General features: G+C 34.3%; 1 protein-coding gene across 13 annotated transcripts in view; it reads left to right on the top strand.

Moving 5' to 3' along the window:
• AHI1 (Abelson helper integration site 1) overlaps nt 1-17,290 on the top strand; it is a 203,759-nt gene that overhangs the window by 130,035 nt on the left and 56,434 nt on the right. The window lies entirely within an intron of this gene.

Here is a 17,290-nt window from a genome sequence, read left to right on the forward strand (position 1 = left end):
AAAGGAAGTACTTTATTTTCTCCAATCTATAGAATTTTCCAGGAATTCATAGTATGTAAAACTGGGGTGAATGTGCCCCTATAAAACTCATAAAATAGAACCTGGGGCCAATCCCTGTAGGTAATTGCAGGGTGGAGAGGGAACTGATAAACTCTAAGTTTTTATAACTTGTCATAAAAGAATCTGCTTTCACTTATCAATAAAGTAGCAATTCAAAGCAGCTCTATTGAAATTCAAATATAAATGCAAAACGATTCTCCTTTAAAACCGCCTGTGAGTCATCCATAATGTAACATTTTTCTTAAGTAACTGCATATTAGTTTTTTTCTCCCAATTTTGTAAATTATGAAGCTTATGTTGATTTTTCCCATTAGCATACTATACTGGCATTTATGTTTTTCTTAGACATTTTTCCCTTGATACTTACTGCTGTGAGTTTCTTGAAGATAGCCAAGCTTTCTCCCACTCACCCATAAGCCTTTAAACATTTGGTCTCTCTGCCAGTAAAGTATACACTTTTTTGCCTAACTGGCAAAATCTTTAGATCCCAGTAAATGTCAACTTTTCAAAGGATCTTCCTTCACCACTCTATCAAAAGTGGATACTCCACACTTAGTGTTTATTACTGCACCTTGTTTTATCCTCCTTAATACCCCAATTTGTCATTTTTTATTTAGATGTTTTCTTGTTTACCTACTGTCCTCCCCAACAGGCTTTAAGTTCTATGAAAGCAATGACTATGTCTTACATGACCACTGTTCACAGACTGTCAGTAGATACTGCTTAGATAATTAAATGAAAATATGCTGAAACTATAGGGATAAATAGGAGCAGAGCCAAGCTGGGCTTCAGGTGTCCATATTCAAAAGGTTCGAAGAACCCTCACAGAAGATAAATAGAGGAGAGAGGCATAAGAGATGAGGTATAGTGTAGCATCTGGGAAGCCAGGGAAGTATGGAAATGGAGGAAGTTTTGGTTCTATAATAGGTAACTAGAAATGTTTTGGGGAACTTAGGACAGGGCCCTAGAAAGGAAGCTAGTTGATCACACTTGGAGGCATGGTGAATTGGAAGCAATACAGGGAACCTGTCATGGGAGGAGGATGGAAAATAGAATAGCAGTTAACTTAGCCCTGTGTATATGTTACACACTTATTTCACAAAAGAAAGCATTTTTCCAAAAGGGCTGCCATGAAATGGACATATATATAGAATATGAAGTCTAAGACCTGGTTTGGGTCTTTGTTTTCATAAACTGGTCTCTGTTAAATTATTTCTAGGACTTGTATTTCAAAGGTCTCACAGATGCTAGTGTGTAAGACTGTAGAAGATTAGAATTGATGTGACAGCAATACTGGATACAAATGCAAGCAAAGATTTAATCCGAATTTATACTTTGATCAGGATTGTTATTATTTCTGTCAGCACTCTAATTACAAAGTTTCATAGATTTTAAGTAGTCTGTAACAAACACATTTTTTCCATAAGTCCTGTTATATTTAGATCATGGTTTTACAGAACTTGAGGCCTTACAGCAGAAAAGCCTATAAAAAATATTAGCGAATTTTCTGCCCTCTAGTAAAATGCAAACTCCATTGAGAGGGATTTTGCATGTTCTTGTTCACTACAACCAGAACATCCTACAATTCATTGCATATTATATCACTAGTTATTATATTACTGATATTCATAATGATCATGAATCTCCAAGGGTAAATTAATCATAATTATGTCATATTATTATTTAACTCTTTAATGCCTTGTTGTGAACATTAATGATATACATGTATAGAATGTTTGCTGTGTCATAGTATATCTTTATATTTTCATCTGCTTAATTCTTAGGTACTGTTATTCACATTTTATATATTATGAACTGAGACACTTAGACATGAAGAGGCTTGTCTAGGATGACACAGATAGTAAATACAGAATCAGGAGGTAGTTTTCTTTTTTAATTAAAATGTTATCTAAGAGCCTCTGTGTTCTTGATATGGCATCAAGACTTTTACAAAGACTACATTATCTGCTAATAATGGGATATTGTGATAAGAGTATCAAAATATTTCTAATCTGTACATTTCTAGTCATTCAGCATCAACATATGAAAAAGATTGTTACTGGCTACTAAAGAAGTTCCCTTACTTTTGGATGCATTCTTTCCTGGAATATAAAAACTAGTTCTGCCTTATAAACACTACCCTGTGTTTTCATTAATTATTAAAGTATTGTACTTTACTACAAATGATTAGTATCTTAGCTCTACTCTGCTTCTAGACAATATCATAGAGCAAATCATTTTCCTGTTTTATAAATGAAGCTCTTACTATGTTTGAGAGTGTCTTTTCATCTTGATCCTCTTATTCTTAGGCTAAATATATCCATTTTCTTTTACTTACCTTAATCTATGTTAATTTCAATCCAGTTTGTTCACATTTTTTGGAAAGGTGGCATCCAGAACTGGACTTAATATTCTAATTGTGATATGAAAAATATGGTATTACTGGTTTCTGTATTTGATACTGAATTATGACCTACCATAACTCCTTGATTGTTTAAAGATGTGCTGTCAAGACATTATTTACCTCTTTGTGCCCTAGTATTCTCATCTCTAGAATGGAGATAATAATACTGCCAATCTCATTCATGTTGTTCTGTTGTTTCAAGTACTGAGTACAGTGTCTAGTACACAGTAATCTCTCAGCTATTAGCTGTTACAGTTTAACTGTAAATTCAAAGTTGCCCATTTATCTTTGTTAGATTTCATCATTTTATTTTGAGTCAATATCCTGCCTGTTAAAATTCTGTTGAATCCTGATTTCTTTGAGCTATGACAACAGCTCTCTCCCAAACTCCCAAAATTGACAAATTTTACAATGTCCCTTATTGGTTATATTTATTCAAAACTTTAGAAAAATATTGAACAGTGAACTTAATCAAAATGGCAATAATTTCTTTACTGGTGGACAATTTTTTATTTATAAGCCATTTTGTTTGGGAGATATTATTTAAAAGCAATTTCAATGTTGCATTCATTGTGCTTTAGCAAAGTGTCTACTTCCATGTCTTTTAAAATAAGATTTGGTGGTTACTTGAAATTTTACTTCTAGTTAGTATAAAACATGATCCATTTAAAGAAGCATTAATACAGTGCATAGCAGAAACCAAAACTTGAGTTGATCATGCCATAAAATGAAGGAAATGATTATAAAAAAAGAAAAAGTTAACACTCATCATCTTAGGTCAATATTATTTTCCATTTTGGAGGAAATTTAATCAAAAGTTATCAAATTAGTGTTCTATTTTTCCTGCTTAGATGGACATTTATCATCTGCCACTGCTAATGATCCATACATTATTTTTTTCTCTTAACATACACAATTTGACAAGTTTCTTCTTCCTCTGATGCTCTTTATCCTTCCATCATCTCCATGTCCCTAGAGAACAGTCTTCAGCAGCACAGCAGTCAGTAATTCAGACACCTCTTGGTATAACACATATCGGGTCACAGATTAGTTTGATGCATAAAGATTGAGATAAATCCCTAGGGGAAATGACACTTTTTTTGTTCAGTGGTTTTAATAAAACTTTACATAAAGTTTTCTTGTAACCAGATCTCTGCCTGGTAATATCTTATGGCAGCATGAGCAGACTCCTCTGAAGGCATTTGGTGGGTTCAAAGCTTATTTTGTCAAATCTAGAAATAAAACTTTTGTTTTAAGAAATGGAGTTGGAGTTAGCAGGTCTATATTTGTTTTGAAAATATAGTCATGTTTATAGTTGTGTGTGTTCTACAAAAAACTTTTATGACAAAGCATCATTCCTGTTTGATATCTTGAAGAACTTTAGGAGTTTAGTAATAATAGTTATAACCAGCATTTATCAGGCACTTACTGTGTACCATGCGCTAAGCAAACTTTTTTATGTAGGTTATCTCACTTAAATGTCATAATAATTCTAAACAATAAAATTGCTATTATCATCATTTACCAGTAGGAAACTGAAACACAGAAAGTCTTTAAGGGTCTTCTAGATAAACTTAAATTGAATATGTTAATGCATTATTGTAGATGAGCCAAAAATACTAACTCCCTAAAAGCAGAATCAGTTTATGTGAATAAAACATTAAACTCTGTCACTCAGTGGTACAAGGCAGATTCTGTGGAAGTTGGGAGCAGTGAAGGTAATATTCACAACAATTAACACTTATAAAAACAATTTATAGTTTTAAAAGCCCTGCTAGATACTCTGTTATCTCATACAATCATTGTGTCATCACTATAACTTGTAATGGGATTACGCAGACAGTGGTAATGAAAGTTATAGACAACTGAGCATTAGAAGAAAAGCTGACCAGAATGACAGCCAAAAAGGGTCTCGAAGGCTTGATTTGAGAAGGGGACATAGCCATATACAGATTCCTCCATCTTAATACATCTACCATGGAAGTTACCTAACAAAACTAGTTTCAAAAATTGTTCTGAAAACATCCCATCCACCTACCAGTAAATTTTAATCAGATATGGTTTGAAGTTAGTGGACAGTGTCAAAAGATTTTCTGGGAATAGTGTGTTTTCAATTCTGTTAGTTATGGGGTGGGTTGAAGTAGCAGAGAGTAAACTGGATGTGAGAAGGGGATCTTGGGGTTTGGTGGGAAGAAAGGGGCCCAGAAGCTGTGGTTTATCTAGTTCACTGGCAGAGTCACCTGTGACCTTGAGAAAGGAAATTACAAACACCTGCTACCCTTCAAACTATGCTACCCACATGCCACAGACAGCTGTTTGAAGAACCGGAGTGAAGGAATGAGAAGGTAATGGTGAATATCACCCAAGAATGAGGTGCTTGGGCTTTGTCCCTTCCTCTTGAGACCTATGTTAAAGCTCAGTGTATATACTTTAAGTTGGAGCCGATGGTTAAGTATGAATGACTCCTCAATTAATGTTTCTAATATTAATTATTCTTTCTTTTATCCATACCACTAGAAAAATCATTATAATAAGTGCTTAGGCTCTTAACTGTTTGGTAAACCAAAGAACCTAAAAGTTAGTACAGCTCAATAAAGTTCCTGTCTTCCCCAGTCTTTGAGCCTTTCCACTTTAATTTTTCTATCACTTGTAATACCAGATGCTTAGTTCTTACCAAGAAAACCTTAGGTAAGAGCTTATTAAGCTTATCTTTTTCTCTCATGTTCCACATGTATTGCTTTCTCTTTCATTATATTTTCACAGTCTAACCTCTTTTGTCATGTCCAGAGCCAGAATCAAGGCTTTCCTCTCTGACATGGAGAGCTATGGTCTCCTTCTCTTTATTTTTGTTTGTATCTGTTGCTTTATTCATCATAACCAATTTCAACTACCATAAGCATAATTTCTATGATGTTCTTTTTTTATGTCTTACTTTGATATAATTCACATAAAGTATATTTTTAAAGCCTAACAAGTCAGTGGCTTTTAGTATATTCACTGTTTTGCAACCATCATTATTCTCTAATTTTAAAAAATTTGGGATGATTTATCACCCCAAAAAGAAATCCCATACTCAGTAGCAACCCCCGCCACTCCATTTGCCCTTTCTCTCTCTAGCTCCTGACAAATACTAATCTACTTTCTATCTCTATGCATTTGCCTATTCTTGGCATTTTACATAAATTCAATCATATGTGACCCTTTGTATCTGGCAGCTTTCACTTACCATGATGTCTTCAAGATTCATCCATGTTGTTGATGCATCATATTTTCATTCCTTTTTTTGACAATAATATTCTACTATATAGATACACCACACATTAACTCACTGATGAACTTTTGAGTTGCTTCCATTTTTAGCTGTTATGAATAGTGTTATATGAACATTCACATACAGATTTTTGTGTGTATATGTTTTCAGTTCTCTTGGGTATATATTGAGTAGCAGAATTGCTGCATCATATGATGTCTATGTTTAACATTTTAAAGAACTACCAAAGTATTCTTCAAAGTGATTGAACCATTTTAAAATCCTACAACCATGTATGAGGTTTTCAGTTTCTCCACATCTTCACCAACATATGTTACTGTCTTTTCATCATAGGCATCCTAGTGGGTGGGAAGTGGGATCTTGTGATTTTGATTTGCATTTCCTTAATGACTAATGATGTGAGTATCTTTTGAAGTGCTATTCATATACATAGATCATCTTTGGAGAATCTGTTCAAATCCTTTACCCATTTTCTTCTTCTTTTGTTAATTGAATTATAATTAACACAGTATCTTATTAGTTTCAGGTACATTACAGTGATTTTTCATTTTTATATATTATGAAATCACCCCCATGGTAAATTTACTTACTGTCTGTCACTGTACAAGGTTATTACAGTATTATTGACTATATTCCCTATGCTATGTATTATCTCCCCTTAACTCATTTATTTTGTAACTGGAGTTTTGTACCTCTTAATCCCCTTTACCTATTTTGCTCACCCCTCCCAATACCTCTGCTCCCTCTGGTAATCAATAGTTTATTTCCTGTATCTATGAATCTTTTCTGTTTTGTTTTTATGATGCCACTTATAAGTGAAATCATACAGTATTTGTCTTTGTCTGACTTATTTCATTTAACTTAATGCCCTCTAGAACCATCCATGTTGCAAATGGTATGGTTTCATTCTTTTTTATGGCTGATTAATACATATACATATGTACCACATCTTTATCCATTCATCCATTGGTGGACACATAGGTTGCTTCCCTATCTTGGTTATTGTCAGTAATGCTGCAGTGAACATAAGAATGCATCAGTTTGGTGTTTTCATTTTCTTTGGATAAATTCCTAGAAGTGGAATTGCTGGATCATACAGTAGTTCTCTTAATTTTTGAGGAACCTCCTTACTGCTTTCCATAGTAGCTGCATCAATTTACATTCCCACCAACAGTGTGCTAGGTAGTGTTCCCTTTTCCTGACATCCTAGCAAACACTCATTATTTTGAATGATGGCCAATCTGACAAGTATGTGGTGATATCTCATTGTGGTTTTGATCTGCATTTTCCTGATGCTTAGTGATGTTGAGTGTCTTTTCTTGTGTCTGTTGACCATCTGTATGTATTTTTGGGAAAACTGTCTATTCAAGTCCTTGGCCCATTTTTTAATTGGGTTGTTTTTGGTATTAAGTTGTGTAAGCCCTTTATATATTTTGAATATTAACCCCTTAGCAGATGTATGATTTGAAAATATCTTCTCCTACCACTTCTGATTTCTTGGCCAGTCTCCAGTGCACTGTTGAAGTGGCAAGAGTGGATGTCTTTGTCTTGTCTTATTCCTAATTGTAGAGGGAAAACTTCCAGTCTTTCACCATTATGTTGTTAGCTTAGTGTTTTTTGTGCATAACCTTTATCTGGTTGAGGAAGTTCCCCTCTATTCTTAGTTTGTTGAGTGTTTTTATCATAAAAAGATGTTGGATTTTGTTAAATGCTTTTTCTGTATCTATTGAGATGATTGTGTGAGTTTTGTCCTTAATGCTATTAATGTGGTCTAGTATATAAACTGCTTTTCATATGTTAAACCAGCCTGTCAGTTTTGGGATAAATCCCACTTGGTCATGGTGTATAATCCTTTTTATATGCTGTAGATTCTGTATAATAGTACTTTGTTGATGCTTTTTTCATGAGAGATCTTGGCCTGTAGTTTTCTTTTCTCACCTAGTTTAGTAATAACCATAGAATGAGTTGGAAAGTGTTCTTTTCGCTTTTACTTTTTTGGAAAAATTTGTGAAAGATTGATATTATTTCTCTTTAAACATTTGGAACAATTCACCATTGATGCATTTTGTGCCTGGGCTTTTCTTTGTGAAAAGTTTTTTGATTCAGTCTCTTTAAGCATACAGTTAATAATAGCACTCCTCATAATACTTTTTATTTCTCTAAGGACAATAGTGATACTCCTCTTTCATTCCTGATTTTATTAATTTGCATATTACCTTTATTTTTTCATCCCTTGGTCAGTCTAGCTAAAGTTTTGTTAGTTTTCCTGATATTCAAAGAACCGATGTTTGGTCTCATGAATTTTCTCTATTATTTTTCTATTTGCTGTTTTCTAATATTTACAGTTATTTCCTTCTTGCTTTGGGCTTAGTTTTATTTTTCTAGTTTAAATTATAATGTTAGGTTATTGATTTGATTTTTTCTTCTCAATAAAAGCATCTTCTGCTATAATTGGTTATTTAGGAATGTGTTAATTTCCACATATTTGTGAATTTCCCAAATGTCTTCCTGTGACTGATACCTCTTTTTATTCCATTGTGGTGTAGAACATACTTTTTAATTTTGGATTTTCTTAAAGGCTTATTTTATGGCCTAGTGTATTGCCTATCTTAGAGAATGTTCTGTGTACATGTAAGAATATGTACTGCTGTTGTCAGGTGGAGTATTCTATAGATACCTGTTAGATTTAGTTGGCTTATAGTGTTGATCAAGTCTTCTGTTTTCATCTGCCTAGTTCTTTTCATTGTCAAAAGTGGGATATTCAAGTCTCCAACTGTTGTTGAGTTGTCCATTTCACCTTTCAATTCTGTCAGTTGCCTTTTGTATTTTGAGACTGTTTTAGGTGTATATTTATTTATACTTATTTGTGTCTTCCTGTCCTTTGTCTCTACTAATAGTTTTTGTATGAAATTCTGTTTTTCTGATATCAGTATAGCCACTCCTCTCTTCAAATTTCTTTATATGGCATATCTTTTTCATCCTTGTCAGCTTTTTGTGTGTGTGTGTTTAAATTGTTCCTCTTGTAGGCCAGCATATAATTGGATCATGGTTTTGTTTTGTTTTTGTTTGTTCTAATGATCTTTGCATTCTGTTTGGAGTTTTTAATTCATTTACATTTAATGTAATTACTGATAAGGTAGAATTAAGTGGACAGTTTAGTTTTATGTCTGATGACTTCTGTTGTCCCTTTATTCCTTTATTCCTCTCTTTTTGGGGGCTGAATTAATATTTTCACCCCTTTTTCTGTTTCCTTTCCTTCTGCAATTCCCAGTATGCATATGTTAGTACACTTGAAAGCATTCCATGGTTTTCTGAGGTTCTGACATTTTTCTTCATTCTTTTTCTTTTCTGTCCCTCAGAATAGATAATCTTAATTTATTTAAGAGTTGAGGCGTCCCTCTGCCATTTCAAATATACTATTTGCCTCTCACATGAGCATATTGTACTTTTCAACTCCAGAATTTATATTTAATTTCTTTTTATTGATACTTTCTCTTTGCTGAGATAATCATTCTCATACTTTCTCTTAATTCTTTAGACATGGTTTCATGTAGGTCTTTTATCATGCACAGACTGACTTAAAATCTTTTTCTAGTAAATCTAATCTCTGAGCTTTCTCAGGCAATGTCTGTTGAATTCTTTGACTCTTGTATAAGGTTATTCTTCACTGTTTCTTTACCTGTCTCATAATTTTTTGTTGAGAACTGAACATTTAAGATAATAATGTGACAAACCTGGAAATCAGATTCTCTAACCCCATCCCCATCCCAGGTTTGTCATTTTTTTATTACTGTTGCTCTTTGTTCAGTTAGTGACTTTTCTTCAGTAATTCTGTAAAGTCTGTATTTTCTGTATGCAACCACTGAGGTGTCTGTTTGGTTAGCTTAGTGGTCAGTTAATGATAGACAGAGATTTCCTTAAGAACATGGAACCAAGTCCTGCAGCCTTTTGCAGGGGACTCTGTGTGTGTTTTGGGACACATTTTCAATGCTTCAGTAGGCTCTTTATAACTTTGCATTGCTTTGACGTCACTTTCTGCTTATGCAAATTTTCAGGGTTGGCTAAAAGAAAAAGATTAGAGCATTCTCTGGTCTTCACTGGGAATACACACAATCTTGTGCATGAACACAGCTCTCTAGATTTCTAGGAATGTGTCGGAGCTTTTCAGAGTATCTGACAGACATGTCATTTCCCAGTTTTTCCTTTTAATTTTTTGGTCAGTCCCTTGTTTGTTCTAATTTGTGTCACTGCCTAATTTGCCATAGATTGTTTTTGACATTAATTTTGAGGAATATATTCACACAGCTGGCTGTGAGTCACATCAAATAAAGACACGACCTGAGAATGGTGCTTTTTAAGGACTTCCACTTAGGTCATATAGTGGCATTTCTCTGGAGATGGGTCTTTGGAGAGACACTCTGAACCCATTCTGCCCTATCCAGTGACTGCTAGCCTGCTGGTTTTCACAGAGTTATGAGTCTCGGTTTTTAAGGCTGCCATGGAGCTGTCAAGAGGGTAATGGAAACAGGGCAGTTTAAAACTTCACAAAGTGTGCTTTTTTACCAAGACTCAAATGTTTTTCATGACTACCTGCTGGATTGTTGGAATCCTTTTACTAATTTTCAGAGTTCTTAAAAAGATTGACAATTTTTATCAGTGTTTTTGCTTTTGTAGAAGAGCCCTTTTTCATTATTCCCCAATTTTGGAAGTGCATCCCTTCTATTTATTTGGTCTTAAGCTCAGAGTTTTACCTTTGCTTCCTAAAAATTCAATTTGCTGACTTCTGTTTTGCCCTTCGAAATAGTATTTAGTAAGTTTTAGAGCCTCTGCTCAACTGTGTACATTTTCATATGTATCACAATTAGAATTATATGCTAAAGTGGGGACAATTAAGCTTCTTCATTATCCTTCTACTATTATCTTCTTATCTTCTTCCCACCAAACCAGATACTCACATATATGTGCATGAACTTTTCCTAGGATATTTGAATTGAAATCAGAATTAGAAATACATAAGCCTCAGTGTTTAAATAATTTGAGCACCTAACTACTGATGTCTGGCTATCAGCAACCTAAAAAGCTTTCCTCTTTCCATTTAAATGTATTACTCAAGATTCCTTCATGAAATCTCTCCACATTCTACCTATAACTTTTCCCCTGATCCCTCCACCTTAAGTATAAGCTACAGTGATCAGATGGACACGGCTGTTAATATACATATATAAGCTGTCACCTTGGCCCAATATCAGTTTCCTATGCAACTTTTCAGGTTAGTGGCCTCAACAAGTTGTGACTGAGAAGCTAATATGAAGAAAAGTGCTCTGGTGATCTTCTTCAGGTGCCTTATTTATGGAAACACCAATTCTGTAATACCTTTCTTTTGGCATAATCTTAGGGAAAGTCACAGGCAGTGAACCAAGCAGACTTGTATTTGCTTTTGGTCCCATGAAAATCTCTACTTCAAACTTAAATATGTAAATTTAGTGATTAAAAGCATAGGCTTAGGAGAAAAGTAGACTTGCTAATATCTAGAATCTGCCAAACTGTGTGATTGAGACAATAATTCTTTTAGTTTATATTATAATTAAGGAAGAGTTATGATAAATTCTAGAGTAGTTACAAATATATGTGTGTTTGTATATTCATATATGTGTGTGTATATTAACATGCTTCAGCACATCCTGGCACATATTGAGCATTAAATAAATGGTAGATACATATATTTCTAGATGTATCTAGACAAATACACAAACATAACTATAGCATAGCAAGTTAAGTAATAAAAGTAGATATACTCTGATGCTGAAAAAACCCAAACTGAGGTTTATGTACTTGTTATGAAAATTAATGAATTTCAAAACCTTGGTTGAATAAAAGTAAAACCTCTAAATGAGATGTTTTTAAATGAAATATTTTACAAAACAGAGTAGATAATTATAAATAGATAAATTTATGCTAAATTTCAAGATTTTTAAGTATATATTATTTGAAACAGTATGTTTTCTTAATTATAACCTAAGCATCTTCAAGTCAAGACTGTATGCAGTATTTCTTTTTTTTTTTATTTTTTATTAATGTCTGGTATGCAGTATTTCATTGTATTTCCCATACAATGTAGTGTCATATATATAGCACACAGTTGAGATATTTATTATATGAATGAGATATTAATTCAGCTTTTTATATATTTATAATTTTAATGAGTTCTGACAAATTTAATGATTTTGAACAAATTTCCTTAGCAGTGTTGTTAAGTAGTTCTCAAAACTTTCTGTACATATTATCTTGAACTATCAAGAACTACAACTCTTTGCACTTAAACTGATACCCAGAAATCCTGTAGACACTTTTAAGCTTCAAAAAAAGAGTCTTAAGTTGATTCTCAAAAGACTTGCTTCCAGACCTCATGTTCTTTTTAAGTAATAGGTCTATTATCTCTATTTCATGTATTTATGCACAGAGAAACACACCCATATTTCACTCTAAAAGAGAACAAGGGAAATTGTAGATCATTTAGGTATTTTTATGGTCCTATACATTCCTAGTCAACTTTAAAAAAGGCTTTTCCAAAGTAATTTTAAAGCACTACAAGTCTGTTTGAAAACTTTAATAACTTATGTGTCTGTCTATATGTATTAAGTGTTGTAATAGTTATGTATTCATGTGTTTATATTGTTAAACTTAATAGTTTTTTAATTTTAATATTTATATATTTCTATGTTTATGTATTTAAAAAATTTTCTACTACTTCTCTCAATACTTGTGGCTATGGGAAGCACCTGGCCAGGAGAGTAGTATCTAGGGGTAAATAAAACCAACTAATAAATGCAGTACAATTAAAAGAAGAATATTAGATTTATCATAAGGGATGTATTTCTATATATAATCTCTGTAATTCATAGCTTAAAATGTGAAGTATAAAATTTATAAGTACTAAAACTATAGATTCTGAATGCTATTTGCAAATACTTGAATTTATTTTTGTTCAAAAATATTGTCTGCATCTCATTCTTTTTTACTAATAACTTATATTTACTCATAGCTACTGATTCATTAATAGAATTTAAAGAAATTCATTATCCTTTCTGAAGTAATTCATAAATAAATTATTTTAGTATTCATTATCAACATGCACCCTGGTACTGTTTATTGGCAACTTAAACACAAGAATAACTTATACAAATATTAAAGGTATCCCTTTTTTGAAAAGGGCTACCAAACTAGAAACAATGAAACATCCAATAAAACAGAAGCTCCCTGAGAGAAGAAGCCAAGATGGCAGTGTGAGTAGGGCAGCGGAAATCTCCTCCCAAAACCATATATACTTTTGAAAATACAACAAATACAACTACGCCTAACAGAGAGACCAGAGGATACAGTACAACAACCAGGCTACATCTACATATGCGAGAACTCAGCATCTCACAAAGGGGGGTAAGATACAAGCCGCAACCCAGAGGAATCCAATCGCTCCCCCGCATCCCAGCTCACCAGCGGGAGGAAAGGAGTCAGAGTGGGGTTGGGTGAAGGGGGAGTGAAAGTGCAGGACTGCTAAATAACCAGCCCTAGTAATCCGCACTGGGAGCTCAGACATATATTGCAGGGTGTGATGGATATTAGAGAAACGGAAAAGTAAAATCCGTGAGCGGGTCCCCACAGCTGGCTCCCCTGGGACAAAAAAAAAATGTGACTGCCTTTTGAAAGTCTTAAATGGACAGGGGCCTCACAGCTGGATGGAATCATCCCAGCACAATCAGACCAGCAGGCTGGGAAACCTGAGGAACTTAAGGTGCCCCAGCCGCCTGGGTGGCAACACAGCCCTGAAGCCCCTCACGGCGATAAGCAGCATGCCATTTGTTACCCTGGCAGACCAACCAAATACTAACTAAAGTCAAAAAATAAAATCAACTATTCACAAAAGCAGTCAAAGGAAACACAAATGAGTACAGAATAAAACACCTAACTTATAAAGAATGGAGGAGGAGGAATAAGAAGGGAGAGAAGTAAAGAATCATCAGACTGTGTTTATAATAGCTTAATAAGCAAGTTAAGTTAGATGGTTAGATAGTAAAGAAGCTACCCTTGAACCTTTTGTAACCACGAATCTAAAGCCTGCAATGGCAATAAGTACATATCTTTCAATAATCACCCTAAATGTAAATGGCCTGAATGCACCAATCAAAAGACACAGAGTAATAGAATGGATAGTAAAGCAAGACCCATCTATATATTGCTTACAAGACACTCACCTCAAACCCAAAGACATACACAGATTAAAAGTCAAAGGATGGAAAAATATATTTCATGCAAACAATAGGGAGAAAAAAGCAGGTGTTGCCGTACTTGTATCAGACAAAATAGACTTCACAACAAAGAAAGTAACAAGACATAAAGAAGGACATTACATAATGATAAAGGGGTCAGTCCAACAAAAGGATATATAACCATTATAAATATATATGAACCCAATTCAGGAGCGCCAACATATGTGAAACAAATACTAACAGAATTAAAGGAGGAAATACAACGCAATGCATTCATTCTAGGAAACTTCAACACACCACTCACTCCAAAGGACAGATCCACCAGACAGAAAATAAGTAAGGACACAGAGGCACTGAATAACACACTAGAACAGATGGATCTAACAGGCATCTACAGAACTCTACACCCAAAAGCAGCAGGATACACATTCATCTCAAGTTCACATGGAATGTTTTCAAGAATAGACCATACACTAGGCCACAAAAATAGCCTCAGTAAATTCAAAAAGATTAAAATTCTACCAACCAACTTCTCAGACTACAAAGGTGTAAAACTAAAAATAAATTGTACAAAGAAAACAAAAAGGCTCACAAACACATAGAGGCTTAACAACATGCTCCTAAATAATCAATAGATCAATAACCAAATTAAAATAGAGATCAAGCAATATATGGAGGCAAATGACAATGACAGCACAAAGCCCCAACTTTTGTGGGATGCAGCAAAGGCAGTTCTAAGAGGAAAGTATATTGCAATCCAGGCCTTTTTAAAGAAGGAAGAACAATCCCAAATGAATAGTCTAAAGTCACAATTATTGAAATTGGTGAAAGAAGAATAAATGAGGCCCAAAGTCAGCAGAGGAGGGACATAATAAAGATCAGAGAAGGAATACATAAAATTGAGAAGAATAAAACAATAGAAAAAAATCAATGAAACCAAGAGCTGGTTCTTTGAGAAAATAAACAAAATAGATAAGCCCCTAGCCAGACTTATTAAGAGAAGAAGAGAATCTACACACATCAACAGAATAAGAAATGAGAAAGGAAAAACCACGATGGACCCCACAGAAATACAAAGAATTATTAGAGAATACTATGAGAATCTATATGCTAACAAACTGAAAACCAGAAGAAATGGACAACTTCCTAGAAAAATACAGCCTTCCAAGACTGACCAAGGAAGAAACAGAAAATCTAAACAGACCAATTACGAGCAAAGAAATTGAATTGGTAGTCAAAAAACTACCCAAGAACAAAACCCCGGTACAGATGGATTCACCGCTGAATTTTGTCAGACATTTAGAGAAGACATAATACCCATTCTCCTTAAAGTTTTCCAAAAAATAGAAGAGGAGGGACTACTTCCAAACTCATTCTATGAAGCTAGCATCACTCTAATACCAAAACCAGGTAAAGACCCCACCAATAAAGAAAATTACAGACCAATATCCCTGATGAACATAGATGCAAAAATACTCAACAAAATATTAGCAAACCAAATTCAAAAATACATCAAGAGGATCATACACCATGATCAAGTGGGATTCATCTCAGGAATGCAAGGGTAGTAAAACATTCGAAAATCCATCATCATCATCCACCACATCAACAAAAAGAAGGACAAAACAACATGATCATCTCCATAGATGTTGAAAAAGCATTCGACAAAATTCAACATCCATTCATGATAAAAACTCTTAACAAAATGGGTATAGAGGGCAAGTACCTCAACCTAATAAAGGCCATATATGACAAACCCACAGCCAACATCATACTTAACAGCGAGAAACTGAAAGCTTTTCCTCTAAGATCAGGAACAAGACAAGGATGCCCACTCTCCCCACTGTTATTCAACATAGTACTGGAAGTCCTAGCCATGGCAATCAGACAATACAAAGAAATACAAGGCATCCAGATTGGTTAAGAAGATGTCAAACTGTCACTATTTGTGGATGACATGATGTTATACATAAAAATCCTAAAGACTCCACTCCAAAACTACTAGAACTAATATCTGAATTCAGCAAAGTTGCAGGATACAAAATTAATACACAGAAATTTGTGGCTTTCCTATACACTGACAATGAACTAGCAGAAACAGAAATCAGGAAAACAATTCCATTCACAATTGCATCAAAAAGAATAAAATAGCTAGGAATAAACCTAACCAAGGAAGTGAAAGACCTATACCCTGGAAACTATAAGACACTCTTAAGAGAAATTAAAGAGGACACTAACAAATGGAAACTCATCCCATGCTCTTGGCTAGGAAGAATTAATATTGTCAAAATGGCCATCCTGCCTAAAGCAATCTACAGATTCAATGCTTTTCAATCCCTATCAAAATACCAACAGCATTCTTCAATGAACTGGAACAAATAGTTTTAAAATTTATATGGAACCACAAAAGACCCCAAATAGCCAAAGCAATCCTGAGAAGGAAGAATAAAGCAGGGGGATCTCACTTCCCAACTTCAAGCTCTACGACAAAGCTACAGTAATCAAGACAATTTGGTACTGGCACAAGAACAGAGCCACAGACCAGTGGAACAGAATAGAGACTCCAGACATTAAACCAAACATATATGGCCAATTAATATTTGATAAAGGAACCATGGACATACAATGGGGAAATGACAGTCTCTTCAACAGATGGTGCTGGCAAAACTGGACAGCTACATGTAAGAGAATGAAACTGGATCATTGTCTAACCCCATACACAAAACTAAATTCGAAATGGATCAAAGATCTGAGTGTAAGTCATGAAACCATAAAATTCTTAGAAAAAAACATAGGCAAAAATCTCTTCAACATAAACATGAGCAACTTCTTCATGAATATATCTCCCCAGGCAAAGAAAACAAAAGCAAAGTGAACAAGTGGGACTATATCTAGCTGAAAAGCTTCTGTACAGCAAAGGACACCACCAATAGAACAAAAAGGCATCCTACAGTATGAGAGAATATATTTATAAATAACAGCTCAGATAAAGGGTTGACATCCAAAATATATAAAGAGCTCATGCACCTCAACAAACAAAAAGCAAATAATCCAATTAAAAAAATGGTCAGAGGAGCTGAACAGACAGTTCTCCAAAGAAGAAATTTGGATGGCCAACAGACACATGGAAAGATGCTCCACATCACTAGTCATCAGAGAAATGCAAATTAAAACCACAATGAGATATCACCTCACACCAGTAAGGATCACCACCATCGAAAAGACAAACAACAACAAATGTTGGCGAGGTTGTGGAGAAAGGGGAACCCTCCTACACTGCTGGTGGGAATG

This window comes from Manis pentadactyla, chromosome 12 (genome assembly GCF_030020395.1).
Source record: "Manis pentadactyla isolate mManPen7 chromosome 12, mManPen7.hap1, whole genome shotgun sequence".
In the NCBI taxonomy this organism is placed as follows: domain Eukaryota; kingdom Metazoa; phylum Chordata; class Mammalia; order Pholidota; family Manidae; genus Manis; species Manis pentadactyla.